Here is a 16,769-nt window from a genome sequence, read left to right as displayed (position 1 = left end):
GTTTTCTGTATATAAATGTAAACATAAACATGTGGTTCTCCTTACAGCTGTATTTTTGCTATGTAGTAACTTCCAGAGGCCTTTGTTTTGTATTAATGTTTAAAAATTTATTTTAATTAAAGTAGTGAAATAAATGAATTTTAATTAACTAACTGACACTTGGAAGATCACTATGAATGAAAATAGTGATGGAAACTTGGAAGGTATTTAAATCTGATTAATATAATAAACCAATGTGAATTTCCCACTGAATGATACACAACTAAAAATTTAGAAAACTAAAATTTACAACTTGAGTACTTTTCAAGAAAGAGGCTTATGCACAAGTTCTTTCACTTTCTCAAATTTTGCGGACAGAGTTTTGGTAATATTTGTGATAATTGTAAGTACGACCTTTCAACAAATTAAATCAGCAATTTCATTCGGTGATTATTATTCAAATCACATTGGATGTAAGGGCATAGAGCAATTTTTGGCCACAAGTGGATTTCAATGTTTTTTTAAAATGGCAGGTGAATCCCGGAGATAGGGTACAGCTCTCTCTATGAATGTTGTTACTATAGCGATTAACATGATAAAGCTTTGCTGCGGATACCTAAGGTTTCCTCTGTCGCACAATTTTATCAATCCAACTAATGGTGCGTCAGAATTAGGCTGTGATACATTTTCAAGGCACAATTCGCAAAAATGTTTTTCCTCTAGGATTTGTACTACATAACCAGCCAAGTATGCGATACTTGCTAGCCGTAAGGTGCATCTCTGTGTATCTGGGTACTCATAACTTCAGATGGTAACGTAACTTCATTGCCGTTAAAAATAGTTGAAAATCCATCGAGTCTAGTATCAATCATGGCTGATAGATCTGTGAAGCTGTCTTGGGGAACGTTAGATGTTTTAGGTTTTGTTAATGATATAGTGCCTCTCTTAAGGTAGGATTCCAAACTGAATATAGTTTCTCTTGCATCAGCCATTTTCCTGAGAATGCTGAAAAACATTTCAATAGCATCGCTCGTTAAATTTCTTGTCAAGACAAACTGGAAACCAGATTTAAGGAGGTATGACACGCAAGATATTGTAGACAATGAAGTTATTCTAATAGATATTATAGATTCATATGTTTCCTTTGTCAATTTTTCTTTAATTTGCGGATCTTTAGACCTTGATAGTAATCACTTTCCTTAAAATGTCCCACTACAAACAAATCTTGCGTGACGCGTAAGCTTCATTGACCCCAAAATCTTTTCTAGAGATGTTCTTAGTCCATAATTTGCATAAACTTTCATCAACTGGAAACTGATGAAATTATACATTGATATTCTTCTAAGATTCACAGAATGGAACACAACAAATTTTTGTGGTGGGCATTTTTGCAAATTAAAAATAGGCAATATTTTAAAACTTAAGTTTGAGAAATGTGAACTTAATTTAAGGAATAATAAAGGTATTTATTAAATAATATGAATAATATTGTGGTTATTTATTTAAAATTCTGATAAAAAATGCGAATACTGGTTTGAAAATTGTGAAAAACAAAAGAAACTTTGGTTAGGCTTAGCAATTAACTAATAAAACTCAATATAAGCATATTACTTCAATTAAATAAATGTTTTAAATGAAAACTTATTAGATAAAGATCAAATCATAAGATGTATATCCCAAACTTTCCAGAAGTTTTTGAAAATTAATGCAAAAAGGATTGACTAGTTGAATTTACCGCCATAGAAAACTATTAAATATCCCGCTAATTTTCGACATTTAAGGGGGGGCTCAGACAGCGCTCCTAGTGTTAAAAGAAGGTATTCGCGGAAATACATAGGAGAGGAAATCTTTGATTGGGCCGCTATGAGCGCGAAGCAGATCTCGAGACGGCCGTGCCCGAACTATCCTAACCATAGACATAGGAACTATACTTATACCTAGACGGAGTATTGCAGATTCTGAAGGCACTAGCTTTTTGTGCCCGGTTTTCAGTCCCACGCGCGTCTCATATGTGATATGGACAAAATTCCGTGGCGCCACCAAATCGTTTGGTGGAGAATGGAGAAACTATAAAAAGCGGAAAATTCTAATGCTGGACGCAAAAACGTATTTGCTTACCGAGACTTGTAAAAATTGTTTAATTTTCGAAAATAAAGTTAGTTTTTGGTAAAATACAACGCGAAATAAAATATTTTACGTAAATTTAAACTTCAAACAATTGAAAATGGTACAAACTTGTGTGGCTTCCAATCGTCAAAGTCGGTCACCAAAGGAAAAAATACCATTTCACAAGTATTTCTTGTTTTTGTCATAACAATTTCAGGTCTTTGTTTAAAACCTTGTATTGTCCATTTTTCACAATAAAGATTACCTCAATCTAACTTAAACTTGTGCTCAAAATATCTTAAGGCAATAAATCGATTGAACTTAATACCCGGAAAGTATAACTTTGTTTGTGGAAAACACTTTAAAGAATCAGATTATCATATTGGCAAAAACGCGAAAGATCTCACGCGGAAAATTCTTAAGGAAGACTCAATTCCTTCGGTTTTTGCAAGGGGAAAAAGTGATCTAACATTCACCTTAAAAAGTTATCAAGGAAATTGAACAACATTTAATGTAAATATTTAGAAATTCGAATGGGCATATATTGCCATCCTTCAGAGGTATCAAGAATATGAAGGATTAACGTTGGCTAACAAATTATCAAAATTTCATATACAGTTTAAAACTCAAAAAATGAAAGTCAACTTGGCCGCACAAACAGTTAGCAGTTCTGTGGCAAAAAGCATAGAATTTTTGAAAGAGGCTGGTGATCCAGTGTTTCAAAGAAGCGGGCCAATATCTAAATTTATATCAAAAATTGATCGGTATCTACAAAAAAACAATTTTTAAGCAACTTTTCTCCACAATTTTGACACCGTATCTTACCTCACTGTCCCTTGCAGTTTGTTTGAGGTATTGAACTCTCGAAATCCATGGGCTAAAGGTTACAAGGCATCAATTCGGCTTTCCAACCTTGAAATAACCAAATGTTACATAATGAAGACAAAAGCACTTCTATTCAATTTAACAGACCTGGAAGGCAACTTGATTTTTTAAAGCCAAAGAAAGACGGCCATTATTGGTTTTGGTGTCACAATTCACAGTGTTTTGGACATTGGAGAGAAGTACATTGTTCCCCCTGATGGACCACTGAAGTATATTTTTTAAAATAATAGATTTTGCAAACAATTGTTTATTTTTAAGGTACCTTTTAACTTAAAAACTTTCGCAGGACCATTTAGAGTTATAGTTTAAGTTTTTAACACAATTCGTCAGCGAGGAGGTTGGAACAACAATCCTACTTGTAGAAACTTCACTGCTGCATACAAAAACACGTTGGCCACTTAATTGCTTTGGACAACACTCACGTTCCAAATTTGTGCATGGTGCCAGTTCCAACCAACGAACTTAGAGTTATTAAAGAAGAATCTCTAGAGGAAGAAATGGATGACTTTATTATGTTTCTTACTGATGAAACATCAACATCCAACATCTTACGAGAAAACATAATCCGTTATATGGCTGGTTTTGTTGTAAAGAAATTACAAAAAGAATTAAAATCCGAAACCTTTTTACACGCTTTAGACGAAAGGCATTCCTCACTATCAAGTCATAGCTATGTAAAGGGGGATCCAACCAAACTGCTTCTCCTTTTAAAGGACAATGGTGGATTATGTCATCCGACAGCTAGTGTTCTCAAGATTTGTAGCTTGACCGAGAAGGCAGTGAGATACTTTGGATCAATTCAAACTGTGGCTAAAAACATTGACTTAAAAATAGAATGTTTGGTTCTGCGCCAGTTAGTAACGGACAATATTTTTCCAACTCTTACTGAACACATGTTTGATGACGAACTTGGATCACAACACCACGTTAATGTTTTGATGAAAAAGATTATCAAAATATACGTTAACATAAGGCTGAGGAAAATAAGCAGAGACATAAACAATCAAATGAAGAAAGAAGCTATTCGAAAAAGACTCACCAAGCTAATACTTTTTCAAGGGCAATAAGAGTTCTTTAATCCTTTATCAGTGTGTGTAGAATCCCTTCCACAATTATACCTCCCTTTTACATCCTTTGATTGCAATGTCAATAGCCAAATACTCAGACACTGTTTATTTTTATTCCTATTATCATGTATTTCTGCTATTATTTATATTAATATTGAAACTAATATATTCATAAGTATTACATTAACAGATAAATATCATTAATATTTACTCACATTTCATTATATAATTTGGAAATTTATTGGTACATTCCTCCATACTTCCTTTGTTTACATCTTACAGCTGACTTACTTTTTTTAGTATAGTCAAGGCTATAGCCTAGGTATAGTTAGCCGCGCGTAGACGCCGTAGGCGGCGCCACGTAATTTTGTCCATATCAGGCATAAGAAAGCGCCATTGCTCAAAACCGGCCTCAATTTCCTAGATCCAGCAGTTTGTCTAGGTATAAGTATAGTTCCTATGTCTATGATCCTAACTTTTAAAATCGCGAAATTTAGGCTTAGGTCTCTTATAAATGGAACGCGCCGCGCGTGAAAAACCAATTTTTTGCGTCTTCAGCAGCTCGCGCTTTTGCGTTGTTTTTCTGTCTCACCGACTTCTCACCAGGTGTCGCGGCAGACGAGCACTTTTCGATTTCCCGAAATGTCTTTATTTTATTAAAAATTAACCACTCAATATTTTTTAATGCGGTTTTCGCCATAAGTTCTAGTTTTTAATGGTCTATAGGGCTATCTAACTGGTTAAAGCTTGACCGTTCCCCTTTAGCACAATCACATAAGATGACAGGTTAATAGTTTCTTACCAGTACAGTCACACTGTTCTTTGAAACCAGATTTCATTGCGAATTTTTCTCAATTTAATTTATCGAATTTGTTCATAGTACTTTCTTGATTAAGCCTATCGTTTTTTAAAAATAAATCGAAATTAGGAACCAACTTAAAACCATTCATTTTGACAATTTTCATATATTTTTTTCTGCGAGGGGTCAGAAAATTAATAATTTTGAATTTCAAAGTGATTTCAGAAATCAGAGTACGATTGGTTTAAGGGGTTTTTCTCCGAGCTCTCCGGTTTCCCCTTCCATAAACCTTGTAGAGGTTAATGGTAATAGTTAGTGTAAGGAGTTGTTGGTTCGCGTGGCATGAAGGGCTTGCCACCACCCTCCTACGCATCGTAACCCGGCCACCTGAATTAATGGCTTTAAAAGTCGCTTGATGACTTAGGCCTACTTGGTGGTTCCTTGGGTATTATCCTAGCTGATTATTATGCGGAGGGAATCCTTACCCCATCTGGTGGCAAAAACAGTTACTAAACGTTAACAAGCTTTCTCCTTAAGTTCTTGTTGATGAATACCAATTTAAAGAAATTCCAATAACTATGGTATTCGAATTTCCATTATTTCTGTAAGACTGGTACATTACTTAACGAAAGATAGAAGAATTAGGCTTTTAAAACGTATACCTACCTTCAATAAAGCTTACGATGCAAATTGCCTGGCATTAGGTTTATTACGCTTAAGGGTGCGCGCTCTCCCTTAAATAAACAGGTTCGCGCGCCTGTCGTTGAAAGGGTTTCGCGGGGAGGATGGGGAGTGTGTACCCTTTTGACTCTAGTGCCATCTATCAACCTCAGTCTCGACAAATGAAGGGTGAGCAGGCGTAAAGAACGATAAACTTCATTAGAAAAAGTGGACCCCTTATTATCACGCTCGTTAAGGAGTTTTTTTAACCAGCTCAGCTCTCAAAAAAAAAATTTAACGGATAATGTTATACAAGCTATTCTAAAACGTCCTATTAACAGTTCAAAAAAATACGAGTAGTGAAATAATTTCGTTAACAAGTATGACAAGAGAGAAGATCCTTTCACGGGGGTAACGCCATTAGAGGACGATTTGTATATACCCAATGGCTTACCAGATGGCGACAGCAGTTTTGAAAGTAGAAATTTTAAATTACAAATTTTAAGAATATTAATTTTTCTTGAGTAGAATTTTTTTCACAGCATTTATGTGGTGTTAGAAGTTGTTTTTTGTAATAAATCTGTATTTATTCCTTGCCGCCCAAACATTTAATTTAGTGACTTCTATAACCAGAACTTCCGCTACCCATGCTGAATTTCTCACCTGTCCGGGCTGTGGGGACGCTGGCGTAGGGCACTATGATGATAGACCTCCGGTGGTATGGTCTCTGTTACTAGGTACACTGGGCAATAAATTCTGACACACTGTCAGGATACAATATTTGAAATAATCGACTCACTTCACGTGCGTTTCGTTGACCATCTCCGTAGTATAATTCGACCATCCTGGACCACTGTTCACAGGTATAACGAGGCATCTTTTTATTCTACTGGAGTACGTTCAGAGAATGATTTTAAAACGAAGCTGTGTCTCTTTAAATACTAAAATAGAGCCACACTTTAAGCGACAGAGTAGTGCAAAATACAAAACACGTGGGAAATTCAGTTGGCATAAATTAGACGGTTTCGTGGACTTCTTGCAACATTATTACCCCAAATAAGACGCGTGAATTCTGGAATTCTACTATGTAATTTGTATTATCTCTAAAAAAATTATTTAAAATGATTTGGCTTAAAAAACAGTACATTATTTTTTATTTTTACAAACATACGATCATTTCAAGTTAGATACGTTTCTCTTTCTTTTTCATGAGACGTAAACCTTTTTGGGTAGTACCAACTTGTTTTTTTTCATGACGTATTATTTGAATGAAAAATTGTCCGTTTTTGACCAAACCAATTTCATTAATGGTTTTCGAGTACGCTCTACAACTTGTTGTTTGAAAATTTTCGTCTACCACCTATCGTTCAAAAAATTAAAATTTCAAAACCGTAAACATTTCACGATTTTTCAAAAAAATTCCAAAAGAAAAGGGTACTTTCCGAGAGAGTATATCCTGTTAATTTCACATTTCTAGCAACTATAGTTTTTGAGGAAAACGCCTGGGCCAAATTAGGACACCCTGTAGACTTTTTGAGTACATCTTTTAATAGCCATGTTACTATGACGCTTAACGACTAGTTAGATGCGAACACGAGTTACTTTATGTGCCTTTGTTCATGGAAAAATCTAGTGACTGTTGAATTTAAAGCAACTTGCGGCTCAATCATTGCCACCTCTATTATGATAATTCCCTTTTTACAAGAGATTGAATTAATCTATCCGATTCTTCGAAAAACCTACTTTACTGGAGAGCGTGCTGCCATCTATTAATGGCGTAGGTAAATAAAATTCAAAATAGCGAAACAATAACGTAATAATAATTATAATTATTATATTTAGACCACTTAGTGGACTTTAGCCTAAAATATAAATCCCACATTAAATTTATTGTTAAAAATTACTATAGTTTCAGTTATTGTAAAATTTAAAAACGAGCCAATCAACGCGAGCGGTACTTTTACGTCCCGCCTGTTGGGTCAAAATGTAGCTTACGTATCTTGTTTTAATTTCGACGCTAGTGACATCTGTTGAAAATAGAGCTAGTACACGTTGCGCCGATACTTGTTTTAATTAAAATTAGGACGATATAATAGACCGTTTATAGAGGTAACGCCATTAAGGCCAATTTTCAAATATCAAATGGAGCCAGAAGTCTAATTTTCTTATTTTATTTTTATGTTCTTATATTTGTTAAACATCACTTAAAGCAAGTGGCGGCTCGACGTGAAGTGGCTCTTTTTTCAATAGATGTCGCTAGCGTCGAACTAAAAAAGGCGGTACTTATAGGTACCCCTCGCGTTGATTGGATCGTGTGTAAATTGGTCAATAACGTAAATTCGAGCAATTATAAACAATATTTTTACAAGGGATATATAATTTAGGTTAAAGTCCAGTAAATAAAGTGTAAGTTGGATAATTATAATACTCTACAATGGCTCTCTGACGACGTTCGTGTTTAAATTTGACAATAACTGAAATTATAGTAATTTTTCACAATATATTTTATATGAGATATATAATTTAGGTTAAAGTCCGCTAAATAAAGTACAAGCTGTCTAATTTTAATACTCTTTAATGTTTATCTGACGACGTTACCGTTACGCTAGTTTGAATTTTAACTTCCTGTGCCATTAATAGATGGCACCACGCCCTGCAGTAAAGTAGGTTTATCGTAGAATCAGATAGGTTCATTGCCATCTCTAATAACAGGGCCCTTTTCATAATACAGGTGGCAATGATAGAGCCGCCATTTAATTAATCAGTAAGAATTCATTCCCTTCTCGTTTTAACTGGCGCCATCTACTATTAAATAAAAAATGCTTTTATCAAAGCAGTTGGAAGGTTGATTTAAGGGGTAGTTCGGATCTATGAAGGCACAGATATTGGAAATGTTTTAGAATTAAAGAGTTATTTTTTGGAATTTTTTTAAAAAGCAAAATATATTTCTAAAATAATTTCCATCAATTTTTTCTCACCTTTTATATATTTTAAAACCCTTTCCTTAAATTTGAGCCTTGAAACTGTAACAGTAAACTGAGAAAATTTTCAATTGTAAAGGAGTACGCGTGTTTAGTTAATAATTATGCATATTCTAATGGAAATATTTAAAATGAATTTTAAAATCGGCCGCCATGGATATAAAATAGGACTGTGGAATAAAAAATTCGAAAGAAAAAGACATACTACCAAAGAAACCTTGATACTGAGTTATGTTGCTTGATAAGGCACCATATTTTTGAAACGCTTATTTCTGGCATTGGTTTTCATTGATATAGATGCAGTGCTTCCATATTCAGGGAATTTTTCCTTTTTCCGGAATTTTTCAACCTTTAAAAACGCTAAAAGGGAATAATTATTCAAATGTAAGTAATTTTGTAATAAATGGAGAAATAAATAAAACCTTAAATTTGGATTCATTTTCAGAAATAATCTGAATATCTTTATAAATTAGTATTAAGAGTGAGGGATACAAAATGGAAATTTCTAGGTCAAAAACGCGAAAAACGGAATTTTTCATTTTATGAAAATGTTATATATTAAATGTGGAAGCCCTGTATAGGCGTCTGCTATGCTGTCGTAACTGGATTCTGTAGTTTGAAACATCTGCAGTTTTGTGTTTCAAACTACTACTCGCAAAATATTATAACTTTAATACATATACTGTTTTATATGTTAAATTAAAATTTTGTATAAATACATATGAAATTAAACGGTCAAAGGAGTTTGCAACTTTCTATGTAAGCTAATTCTCTTAATGAATTTAATGAATTTATAAAACCGACATGTACTAAATTCCATCTATTCAAGTCTGCACTTATTATTTTAAACTTCTGATTTAAAGTAGAATTATACATCAGTATTTAAACTTGGCATGCATCATGAAAAACTGAAGATCCTCACAAGTCAAGTACCCGCTGGTAGTAAAAAAGAGTGATCTTAGAGTTACATTAAAATGACCACATTTCTTTCTAGAAAGGCCTGATGAAATGTGTGCAGTTACACTGCAGTAGCCTGTTTGAATTGTTAAAGGGACTTTCAAGAAAGGCCTAGTCGAATGGACGCTTCAATAAAAGATACTCGGTTTCTACTCCCCTCTCCAAATTCTTCTGGGAAGGAGCTATTTTCGGTCGGTCGGTTAAACGGTTAGAATGGCTAGCCACAAAGTCATATTTAAGCCAATTGGAGACGCGTTTTTGCCCTCATGAGAATTTTGCGTCAGATAAGAAACGCGTCGGCTCACGTGTATAAGGAACATACTAATGTTAATTTTCGATAATATATTTTAAGGTAACATATATAATGTTTTTAAAACTAACGACGTAAGTATAAGAAGATAATATTATTATTATTATCATCCTCTTATGGTATAAATAATTAAAATTATATGTAATATTTTTATAATATCGGGCAATTTTAAAGCTTCTCATGGAGGCAGAGTTAATTCTTTTCGTATAAAATTATCTTTTGGAAAAAGATGAAAACTCATTCCTTTAGAACTAAACATATTTCGTTTGCAGTACGGTATGCAACAAGTGTTTCCTTTTAATCAGGTAACTTTTTTGGCATGTTAAGGCTTAGCAAAAAACTGATGTTACGTTCGAGAAAGTTTCCAGCTTTCTAATATTTCAACAAGCACTATATAAATAATAACTGGCTGTCGGAAATATTACTTCTTGGCAATTTCTGGGAAGATGTTTTATTTAAGCGCCTACTGAAATAAGTCATTCAGTCGTAACTTTGGGTTCACAATGTACCGCATGTTAACTTTAATAACTTTCTTGATTAAATTGATTGCAAATCTCTTTTATTGATGACTTTTTTACTAGTTTAGTTTCTATAATGAGTTTCAGCAATTTAAATCAAATATTCTTTGTTTAAATGCTGTAATTTTACACGTAATCCTTTACAATTGAAAATTTTCTCAGTTTACTGTTACAGTTTCAAGGCTCAAATTTAAGGAAGGGGTTTTAAAATATATAAGAGGTGAGCAAAATTGATGGAAATTATTTTAGAAATATATTTTGCTTTTTAAAATAATTCCAAAAAATAACTCTTTAATTCTAAAACATTTCCAATATCTGTGCCTTCATAGATCCGAACTACCCCTTAAATCAACCTTCCAACTGCTTTGATAAAAACATTTTTTATTTAATAGCTGTCCCTTTGCTCTGCCTCACAGGGCATATTTTGCCTAAAATTTATAATTGAAAATAAAAGCCATAAGTTAGAAAATAAATAGGTTTTATTTTTAAATATATTTTGAACAGACATTTTAATATTATTGAATGTCATTTAAAATATTGAATATTATTTTAAATATTTTACTTAACATTTTGAAATAATGATGATAATTTGTTAAGTCAAATTGAGTTTTAATTTCCCATTAAGACTTAGATAACAAGATAATAGGTGTATAACTGGTTCTAGTAAGCAAGTGAAATATGCTAATTTTGGTGAAACTTGCAATCAAAAACAGACCTTTGATAAGATAGTGATTATGGGTAGCATAGCATGAGTTGTGAAGAGCTTTTAATCGTTTACTTTTATCTCAATCATGTATCAAGAGTTTTCCAACTCTGCCAAGCTTTCAAATAAAAAAACAACCATGTGTAATTTATATTCACCGAGGCAAATTGTAATTTATAGCCACAATGCAATATAAATAGAATGGGGTACAGTACACAGACATTGTAAATAAAAATAGCCACAAAGGCAATTAATATGAATATATGTTATTTAAAAAACTAAAAACAATTCTAACGCGCGCAGTGTAAGTAAGCACATTGATCAACAGTACTTGAATGGTGGGTCTCCAGTCCTGTTCTGGCTGTACTACCTTACAACGGTATGGCTCGTACACTACTGATCCTCAAATAACAATAATTTCAGTCTACTCACTCTTTAAGCTTTTGAATAATTAAGACGCCTTTACATAGAGGATTAAGTTTGAATGCCCAAAACGTTTATTGTTATGAAAAATTATTCAAATATTTACCATACTTCATTACTGTAATTAAAATTCCCAAAATTATTTACACAATGCTAGATGGATACACCTAAATCAACATTAAATTATTATTTTTTTTAACTCTGTAAAAAATCAGCTGGGTAAAAAAAAACTTATGGAAGAGATAAAACAAAATTAACATTAAACTAAATTTCACTTTCCACAAAACTCTTTCTGGTACTACTAAATACGTTATTTTTAGCATAGAATATATGATCGGGTTCTACAGGCTAATTTTCCCTACGAAGCAAAGGCTTAATGGTTAAATGTTAATTACTATTCAACTGCAAGTAAATTAATTACGATAATGATAATTTTTACTTAAAAAATACTTAATTACGTATAAATAATGAGATTTAAATAAAGTTCCCATAAGAAATGCTTGATTATTTCTTGAGTAAAGTGCGAAAAACAACGTTAACTCGAAGACGGACAAAATTTGATTTTTGCATTTTTCCGGAAAACTGGCTACGAGCTGATCAGTTGGCCTTCCATGTCAAAAATGGTACACTAACTCATAACAGTACGAAGCTTCTTATCTACAGTCGACTAACTTTCGTTAAATGACGGGATTCCAATACGTTTCTCGCAGAAGTTGACAGTAGCAACAAATCCGTAGGGATATCTTTGTACTGTACACCAACGCTGATACATTATTAGTAATTGTAGTACTTCCAGACAATAAATGTTGACAGTAAGAATATTGCCGCTAGGCATATACAATACTGAATCTTGGGCATGAAAATCGCTTAAAATGAAGTCTTAAAATTTTTAGCGACCCGACTATTGATTCTCCTGCGCTTGGCTGTATTAATTTTAGCCATAGGAAATCGCGCTGACCCTTTAAATAAGAATGGCCAAGCGGCAATTCTTAATAAACCAAAGCATTTAACTGAATACACTAAAGCATAAAATAAATAAATAAAATAAATGTTATTTACCTGCACGGTTAAAAATAATGGTCAATTGCATCTATAAGTTAATCAATATCGACAAATCAGACACTACAAGAAATCTAGTATTAGCAGCGATATTAATTTTTTCCATAATAACCGTGTGCTTTTCGGAAACGAAAGTGTGAAATCCCACTAATGAGGTTTTCGTCCACGAACGTTTCGTTTTGGACGATTTTATGGAGACACAGTCGCCATCTACCGCAAACGGAGAAAACACAAGTCATATTTTACTTTGTCCTTAAATAGAGTTCTGGTAGAGTTTAAATAAGGTGGTTAGATTTTCTAAAGGAAAATATTTTGGTTTCGCCTTACCTTATTACGAAACTCAAAATAGTTCGCGGCGTCATGACAAAACCTAGTAAACGCCAATTTAGAAACATTTTAGTTAGAACTAGATTCAAATTGTACACCTATTGTAAAAATTCCAGCTCATCTATAAAATTCGTTAATAAGATATACTATAAAGTATCACTGATATTATCTAAGACTATAATTAAAGTTATTACCGGCAAAAAAATGTGAACACGTTCAATCCATTATTTTCAGGTTTTTCTAAAATAAAGTTAATTTCTTTGAAAAATTGGATATTCTCTTAAAACATTTTGGAAGTTAATTTATTTTTAATTAAAATTTTCAACTTTAATGTTAAAGTAATTGGTAATTGTTTGTTGCTTCTATTAAAATATTTATGTTTTAAATTTGTGAAAAGGCTTGAAAACTTGATTTTTCAAGCAATGACTTTTTTAAACTCAGCTAACGAAATATAACTGTAAATAGCAAAATTATTTTTGAGGTGATATTATAAATTCATTTTTATTCTCGCTCTAAAAAATATTCAAGATAATTTAAGAAATTTGGTCTCCAAAAACTGATTTGCGAACATCGCGTTCAGAAATCAGTTTTTTGCATCGCGCCAATCGATTCGCAAGAGACATCTGGCGACCGTTTTAAATAGTTATTGAAATACTGTTTTAAAAAAAAATTAGATACTATTTAGTAGCATTTGAATAATATTTAAATAAATTAGTTGTATTAAGGCATTTCACTGTATGGTGAAAATGGCCGCTAGATGACGCTACCACATCCAGAAACGTCAATAAGTTCCTCCTAAGTCACCAGGTAAGTACAAGCAGAAGACAATCGATATTACCTTAGTATTGTAGAATTGTGATTTAACTTATCACAACTTAGCCTGACCTAATGATTTAAATATAATAAATAATCAGATAGCAGGGAGAGCTGACTCCGTATGTTTTTTGTTAAGTGACTGGTAGACCTGTTGACACTAGTGGTCCCTGGTCAGGCTTGGAAATAAGCGGTGGTCACTGGGTCAAAGACCAGTTTATTAATTGCTCCGACCAGTTTTTTATTCAACAGCTAGGGGTTCATTGGTACAGTGTCCAGTTTATTAATTCAAAATAATTTACCGTTTTATTAACCAACTGGTCTACGTGACCACCTAAATAATTCAAGAGTTGGGAGTCACTCGCCAAATAGACCAGTTTAGAAAAAAACCTTATTTCCAAGCCTGTCCCTGGTTAGCCTGCTGAAAACCATTAGTTGATCGTCTGCTAAATCGGCTGTAACAAAAGGCTTAAGAGAAGTAGGCGGTGAATTTAAAATAAATCGAAAGTTAGAAACTCAAAACAAGAACTCCAATTTAAGAACACGTTTATCGAAGCTAAAAAAACTATAATATACTTTTTAAATGTATAAAGATCAGTTTATTGCAGGTAAATAAAGTTTTTTTTATATATTCTAAATGTGCCTAAGTTTATCTAGTTGTCTACTAGCAGCGTCGCGTTTCGAGTTTTTTTCTGACTTTCCCTGTTCTTGTCTCTTTTTTCTGACTTTCCCCGTTCTTGTCTCTTTTTTCTGACTTTCCCCGTTCTTGTCTCTTTTTTCTGACTTTCCCCGTTCTTTTCTCTTTTTTCTGACTTTCCCCGTTCTTGTCTCTTTTTTCTGACTTTCCCTGTTCTTGTCTCTTTTTTCTGACTTTCCCTGTTCTTGTCTCTTTTTTCTGACTTTCCCTGTTCTTGTCTCTTTTTTCTGACTTTCCCTGTTCTTGTCTCTTTTTTCTGAATTTCCCCGTTCTTGTCTCTTTTTTCTGACTTTCCCCGTTCTTGTCTCTTTTTTCTGACTTTCCCCGTTCTTGTCTCTTTTTTCTGACTTTCCCCGTTCTTGTCTCTTTTTTCTGACTTTCCCCGTTCTTGTCTCTTTTTTCTGACTTTCCCCGTTCTTGTCTCTTTTTTCTGACTTTCCCCGTTCTTGTCTCTTTTTTCTGACTTTCCCCGTTCTTGTCTCTTTTTTCTGACTTTCCCTGTTCTTGTCTCTTTTTTCTGACTTTCCCTGTTCTTGTCTCTTTTTTCTGACTTTCCCTGTTCTTGTCTCTTTTTTCTGACTTTCCCTGTTCTTGTCTCTTTTTTCTGACTTTCCCTGTTCTTGTCTCTTTTTTCTGACTTTCCCTGTTCTTGTCTCTTTTTTCTGACTTTCCCCGTTCTTGTCTCTTTTTTCTGACTTTCCCCGTTCTTGTCTCTTTTTTCTGACTTTCCCCGTTCTTGTCTCTTTTTTCTGACTTTCCCCGTTCTTGTCTCTTTTTTCTGACTTTCCCTGTTCTTGTCTCTTTTTTCTGACTTTCCCTGTTCTTGTCTCTTTTTTCTGACTTTCCCTGTTCTTGTCTCTTTTTTCTGACTTTCCCTGTTCTTGTCTCTTTTTTCTGAATTTCCCCGTTCTTGTCTCTTTGTTCTGACTTTCCCCGTTCTTGTCTCTTTTTTCTGACTTTCCCCGTTCTTGTCTCTTTTTTCTGAATTTTCCCGTTCTTGTCTCTTTTTTCTGAATTTCCCCGTTCTTGTCTCTTTTTTCTGACTTTCCCTGTTCTTGTCTCTTTTTTCTGACTTTCCCTGTTCTTGTCTCTTTTTTCTGACTTTCCCTGTTCTTGTCTCTTTTTTCTGACTTTCCCCGTTCTTGTCTCTTTTTTCTGACTTTCCCCGTTCTTGTCTCTTTTTTCTGACTTTCCCCGTTCTTGTCTCTTTTTTCTGACTTTCCCCGTTCTTGTCTCTTTTTTCTGACTTTCCCTGTTCTTGTCTCTTTTTTCTGACTTTCCCTGTTCTTGTCTCTTTTTTCTGACTTTCCCTGTTCTTGTCTCTTTTTTCTGACTTTCCCTGTTCTTGTCTCTTTTTTCTGACTTTCCCCGTTCTTGTCTCTTTGTTCTGACTTTCCCCGTTCTTGTCTCTTTTTTCTGACTTTCCCCGTTCTTGTCTCTTTTTTCTGAATTTTCCCGTTCTTGTCTCTTTTTTCTGAATTTCCCCGTTCTTGTCTCTTTTTTCTGACTTTCCCTGTTCTTGTCTCTTTTTTCTGACTTTCCCTGTTCTTGTCTCTTTTTTCTGACTTTCCCTGTTCTTGTCTCTTTTTTCTGACTTTCCCTGTTCTTGTCTCTTTTTTCTGAATTTCCCCGTTCTTGTCTCTTTTTTCTGACTTTCCCCGTTCTTGTCTCTTTTTTCTGACTTTCCCCGTTCTTGTCTCTTTTTCTGACTTTCCCCGTTCTTGTCTCTTTTTTCTGACTTTCCCCGTTCTTGTCTCTTTTTTCTGACTTTCCCCGTTCTTGTCTCTTTTTTCTGACTTTCCCTGTTCTTGTCTCTTTTTTCTGACTTTCCCTGTTCTTGTCTCTTTTTTCTGACTTTCCCTGTTCTTGTCTCTTTTTTCTGAATTTCCCCGTTCTTGTCTCTTTTTTCTGACTTTCCCCGTTCTTGTCTCTTTTTTCTGACTTTCCCCGTTCTTGTCTCTTTTTTCTGACTTTCCCCGTTCTTGTCTCTTTTTTCTGACTTTCCCCGTTCTTGTCTCTTTTTTCTGACTTTCCCCGTTCTTGTCTCTTTTTTCTGACTTTCCCCGTTCTTGTCTCTTTTTTCTGACTTTCCCCGTTCTTGTCTCTTTTTTCTGACTTTCCCTGTTCTTGTCTCTTTTTTCTGACTTTCCCTGTTCTTGTCTCTTTTTTCTGACTTTCCCTGTTCTTGTCTCTTTTTTCTGACTTTCCCTGTTCTTGTCTCTTTTTTCTGACTTTCCCTGTTCTTGTCTCTTTTTTCTGACTTTCCCTGTTCTTGTCTCTTTTTTCTGACTTTCCCCGTTCTTGTCTCTTTTTTCGGACTTTCCCCGTTCTTGTCTCTTTTTTCTGACTTTCCCCGTTCTTGTCTCTTTTTTCTGACTTTCCCCGTTCTTGTCTCTTTTTTCTGACTTTCCCTGTTCTTGTCTCTTTTTTCTGACTTTCCCTGTTCTTGTCTCTTTTTTCTGACTTTCCCTGTTCTTGTCTCTTT

At 34.0% G+C, this 16,769-nt stretch overlaps 3 long non-coding RNA genes across 4 annotated transcripts; 1 reads left to right on the top strand and 2 right to left on the bottom strand.

The window, feature by feature from the left end:
• Positions 1–616: 616 nt before the first annotated feature.
• LOC149951478 (uncharacterized) lies at positions 617–1,384 on the top strand. The gene is made up of 3 exons (XR_016480029.1): positions 617–638; positions 703–929; positions 1,326–1,384. It is a non-coding gene; the product is annotated as an uncharacterized LOC149951478 (long non-coding RNA).
• Positions 1,385–3,094: 1,710 nt separating this feature from the next.
• On the bottom strand, positions 3,095–3,590 carry LOC149951477 (uncharacterized). The gene is made up of 3 exons (XR_016480016.1): positions 3,523–3,590; positions 3,233–3,455; positions 3,095–3,174 (listed from the first exon to the last, which is right to left on the bottom strand). It is a non-coding gene; the product is annotated as an uncharacterized LOC149951477 (long non-coding RNA).
• An 86-nt stretch (positions 3,591–3,676) lies between these two features.
• LOC149951476 (uncharacterized) lies at positions 3,677–4,384 on the bottom strand. Of its 2 annotated transcripts, none has more exons than XR_016480014.1 (4): positions 4,253–4,384; positions 4,010–4,173; positions 3,857–3,944; positions 3,677–3,780 (listed from the first exon to the last, which is right to left on the bottom strand). It is a non-coding gene; the product is annotated as an uncharacterized LOC149951476 (long non-coding RNA). The 2 variants fall into 2 exon arrangements; XR_016480013.1 differs by having other exon boundaries at positions 4,010–4,154.
• Between the last annotated feature and the right edge of the window lie 12,385 nt (positions 4,385–16,769).

Source organism: Leiobunum rupestre, chromosome 3 (assembly GCF_980474605.1).
Source record: "Leiobunum rupestre chromosome 3, qqLeiRupe1.1.hap1, whole genome shotgun sequence".
Classification (NCBI taxonomy): Eukaryota; Metazoa; Arthropoda; class Arachnida; order Opiliones; family Sclerosomatidae; genus Leiobunum; species Leiobunum rupestre.
This window is presented reverse-complemented; position numbering and strand designations above follow the sequence as displayed.